At 39.9% G+C, this 5,023-nt stretch overlaps 1 long non-coding RNA gene across 1 annotated transcript; it reads left to right on the top strand.

Moving 5' to 3' along the window:
• On the top strand, positions 1 to 3,254 carry LOC144929831 (uncharacterized). Its single transcript, XR_013634973.1, has 5 exons — positions 1 to 22; positions 662 to 692; positions 2,431 to 2,488; positions 2,884 to 2,914; positions 3,228 to 3,254. It is a non-coding gene; the product is annotated as an uncharacterized LOC144929831 (long non-coding RNA).
• The last annotated feature ends 1,769 nt before the right edge of the window (positions 3,255 to 5,023 follow it).

Genomic DNA, 5,023 nt, shown 5'->3' with positions numbered 1-5,023 from the left:
AGGCTGCGTTATAAAACTAAAGGTACATAATCTAAAAAGAACCTAGAAGTTTCCCAGCTGGATCATTATAGATATTAGAAACAGAATTGAAGATTAAATGTGTGGGTTTGAAAAGGTTTAGATGCAATATTATGGTAGAAAAATGATGAAAATGAAGAAATTGGATATGTATTGTAAAATTAACCACTGATAAAATGAGTTAGACTTTAAGGTATATATTCTGGCCAAAATGTTTAAACTTAGATTACTTAAATTTAGCATCTAATATGTGTCCTGAGCTTCAGAGGTGCTGAGCACCCACATTTCACCTTTAAGTCAATAGAACTTTGCATAGAAATCCATGGGCAATGTATGGCTGTCTTAGACCCCAATGCTGCAACATGTAGCATGTAGACAGAGGACTGCACCTGCATTGAACCACATAGAAAACAACATGTTTCACACCACATTTTACAAGATCAGGGCCCTAAATTGTTTGTAAACAGACTTTGTGAAAGACAAAAACGTCCACAAAAAAGAAATTATCTGTGGGAAAATTTGCATGGATCTTTTAATGTTGGAAAGTAATGGGGACTTGTATGGAGTTTGGTAAACAGAACTTCACCTTTTTTTTTTTGGGTGGAAAAATTAATGACTCCTTTTTTCTCCCTTCTCTTCTTAGATTGGGCATTAAAGAAAGAAGAATATGAAAAGTAAGGTTGATGCACTAGTATTTTCTTACAGAGGGTTTAAAATGGTCCACAACGGTGCTAAAATGTATTTGCTTTCAATAGCACTTCCAAATTTTGCAAAAGGTGGATTCATTCCTGTCAGAGTTCATTTAGAAAAATCGGCTCACTTTTGTGCCTGTTTTCCATCTGAGTTCTCCTTGAACCACAGTTTTTGCTTGTTTTCCTTTTTCCTACATGGGATGAAATTAAACAAATGCAAATTTAGGGTGAATAGCAGGAAAACATGGATCAATGGCTCCATGTCTAGTTGGCAGCCGGTATCAAGTGGAGTCCCCAAGGGTCGGTCCTGGGGCCGGTTTTGTTTAATAACTTCATAAATGATCTGGAGGATGGTGTGGATTGCACCCTCAACAAGTTTGCAGATGACACTAAACTGGGAGGAGAGGTAGAAACGCTGGAGGGTAGGGATAGGATACAGAGGGACCTAGACAAATTGGAGGATTGGGCCAAAAGAAATCTGATGAGGTTCAACAAGGACAAGTGCAGAGTCCTGCACCTAGGACGGAAGAATCCCATGCACCGCTACAGACTAGGGACCAAATGGCTCAGCAGCAGTTCTGCAGAAAAGGACCTAGGGGTTACAGTGGACGAAAAGCTGGATCTGAATCAACAGTATGCCCTTGTTGCCAAGAAGACCAATGGCATTTTGGGATGTATAAGTAGGGGCATTGCCAGCAGATCAAGGAACGTGATCGTTCCCCTCTATTCGACATTGGTGAGGCCTCATCTGGAGTACTGTGTCCAGTTTTGGGCCCCACACTACAAGAAGGATGTGGAAAAATGGGAAAGAGTCCAGCGGAGGGCAACAAAAACGATTAGGGGACTGGAACACATGACTTATGAGGAGAGGCTGAGGGAACTGGGGATGTTTAGTCGTCAGAAGAGAAGAATGAGGGGGGATTTGATAGCTGCTTTCAACTTCCTGAAAGGGGGTTCCAAAGAGGATGGCTCTAGACTGTTCTCAGTGGTAGCAGATGACAGAACGAGGAGTAATGGTCTCAAGTTGCAGTGGCGGAGATTTAGGTTGGATATTAGGAAAAACTTTTTCACTAGGAGGGTGGTGAAACACTGGAATGAGTTACCTAGGGAGGTGGTGGAATCTCCTTCCTTAGAAGTTTTTAAGGTCAGGCTTGACAAAGCCCTGGCTGGGATGATTTAATTGGGGATTGGTCCTGCTTGGAGCGGGGGGTTGGACTAGATGACCTCGTGAGGTCCCTTCCAACCCTGATATTCTATGATTCTATGAAAACCTCTCAACAATGAGTTCTGGTATACTGTGGAACAACTAAGGCCATTGTTTAAGTCACTGAAAACTAGACATGAGAAACCATTGGAGAACATAAGCCCATCTGACTTAATTGGGACTTAAGCACATGCTTAAAATTAAGAATGTACTTAAGTGCTCTGATAAATTAGGGCCACAGGGAACATCTCTGCATTGGCTGGGGTGAGATGATAGATTAAATTCCCCCAGTACAGATGAGCCAGCTAAAGTTCTATAGCCCATTTAAGCCCTTAGTATGAAACTTAAATGGACTTGTAATTCTGCTGCACAGGGGTGAACGAATTTCAGTTAGATAAATAAATCTTCCCAACTTCTAGCTGCTATGATTCCAATAAACTGATGTAAGTTAATTTTATAAATTAAAATAGTTCTGGTGAGTGACACATCTACTTGCATTTTGCTTTGTTTTCAAAGTGAGATTGAGAGGCTTTCTGGTGAGATATCTAATTACTTAAATGTCACCAATTTCTGGGTGAGTATATCTGTATTACTAACAGTTCGGGGGAGGTCGTTGATGGGATTACCCCTCTTGAGGATGTTGTTGTGCTGTCAGCTAGTGTGATATAAAAATAGTCAGACCAAAGAAAAGAAGCCCAGGGACATTAACTATTCCAATGATTGGAGTTCATTCCATTTGTTTAGAGGGAATAGAAGACTATCAGAGACAGAAAAATTATGAATCCCAAAATGAAGCAAAGAAAGAAAGCAATTATAAATCTTTGTTTTACTTTCTCTGCCTGCATCAGGGAAACAGATGCTAGTGATGCATTTAGGAATGCAGTACTTCTGGTTATGTCCCAAAGTGGATTTTTTCACAAAAATGCCTGACTTTTTCTGATTGACTGAAATGAACTGTCTCTCCTTTAGTATGAAGAGTCAGAGCTTTTGAATGGCTCAGGTATGTTATTTTTAGAGATCTCAAAGAACATTTAAGATAGTTATAAAAGTACTTTCCTCTGTCTGGCTGTCATGTTTATTTGTTTGTTACAAGGCTACTGTAGTGTGTACCTCAGCTATCTTATATCCTGCCATAATTTTCACTGGTTTGTACTGAAAACATTGATCCAATATTAGAGCATGAACAGCAGCATGCTAATTTAAAATACATCACAAAGCAAATAACTTGAGTGTGGTGTTAAGGCTGAGAAATCAAGCCTTAATCAGGAAATTCTAACGGTAGAGAGACCATAATACATTTGTATGTTTAACAGATAAGAGAGCACCGAGGGAATCGACCAAACATGTGAGGTGAGCAATGGAACAGGTGGCATTTACTAGCTACCGTTTGAAAGGAAATGATAACATGAGATAATACCAGGATGTCATCACTCCGCAGACTGTGGAGTTTGACCTGAATAACTCTCAGGTGAACTTTCTGAAAATAGACTGTCTGATTTGCAGAGGTGCTGAGCACTCACAACTCCCATGGACTTCATTCAATGTGCTGGGTGATGAGCATCACTGCAGGTCAGGTCTGTGCTGTCTCAGGACCAGCACCCCAAATTGATAGTCACAGTTGAACCTTTTGTCTTTGGCTTTAAAATGTTCAGATGTAGGCTGTAAAATGCATTTTGTGTCTTAAAAGGAACTCTTTCAAAGAAAGTTGCAATTCCACTTCAACATTATTTAACTACACATTTTAATTTTGAAGTACCTACATTTAGCAATAAATTTGTAGGAGCTGAGGGCAAATAGCAAGTTAAACATAAACAGTCTGGGGTTTTGAATATTATAAATACCCAAAAGCTGCAGTTTAAAGGGCTAATCCTGAATGATCAATGGCTTTTTGAAATGATTGTACTTGCATTTGAACTTCTACAGTACTCAGACAGAGGGCGCTCTTGGATCGGAGAAAAGGTAACAGCTGTTCTCTCTATTAATTCATTAGATTGCACTTCATTAGATATAAACTAATTTAAATGTTGTGTTTTTGTGGTACTTACACTACTGGGATGGTTTCCGTGTTGAATTAAGTGGCCACAGCCTTCCATCCACTGGAGGGATGCTGTAAAGGGCCAGCATTGCCCATAGAGTGGATGATGCTCGCCAGGGCATCCCTTTAGCAGCTTTTGGGAGGATTGGTGAGTAACTCCTAGTGGGATTTAAAACTAGTAAGTACCACAAGCAGTGTCACTACCATGCCCCTCCCTTTGGGTAAATCCCTTATGAAAGAGAAGGGTGTGTCATTTTCATCTCCCCTTGCACTTGGTTTAATGAAGATCTATAGGAGGGAATAATAAGAAAAGGTGAATTTCAAGTTGGTAAATATAATGAGAAGATCTGCTAGACAGAGTCTTTTGGAAATGTTTGGGCAGGATTAGCCAGTCTCAGAGTCCTTTATACATAGCTGTGGTATATGGGTCCCTAAATCTGTGTGTGCATTGAAATAGCAATAAATTGTGAAGGATTCTGCAGCCAACTGTAGTCTTTAGATCCCTTAAGGCGTGAAATTTCAGTGTGGTGCGTTGTGAGTCCAGGCTTCCAGCTGCTTTTACTGTTTGAAAGTTGCATAGCTAAATTTCTGTGCATCTTGCTAAAAATGTTTCTAAGTGTACAACCAGTTCTCCGTATGAGAGTGGTCTATAAATTAGAACCTGGCACTGGGATTCAGGAGTTCTTATTTCTCTCCCTGACTCTGCGCCCCACTCACTGCGTGACACAGGTCAAACCACTTAACTTTCTCATGTCTCATTTTTCCTATCTACAAAATAGGAATAATAATACTAAGCCACTTTTCTAAAGTGCTTTGAGATCCTCTGATGAAAATGGCTATATACATGTCTTTATTGTTAATTTGTCACTAAGACATCTAGTGAATTATCTGGTGATTATCAGCATCCAACCTTTTTGCCTCCCCATAGATGTGCAAAAGAAAATTTACATCCAGAATAAGATCTACATTGCAAATATCTCAGTTGCATTGATCTGAGGGACCGTTATTAAATAAATGGGGATGGTTTAGTGGTCTGGACATTTGACTTGCACTTACAAAATTCCCTGTCAACAC

This window comes from Lepidochelys kempii, chromosome 24 (genome assembly GCF_965140285.1).
Source record: "Lepidochelys kempii isolate rLepKem1 chromosome 24, rLepKem1.hap1, whole genome shotgun sequence".
Classification (NCBI taxonomy): domain Eukaryota; kingdom Metazoa; phylum Chordata; order Testudines; family Cheloniidae; genus Lepidochelys; species Lepidochelys kempii.
Note: the sequence above shows the minus strand (reverse complement) of the source record. Positions and strands in the feature narration are given on the sequence as shown.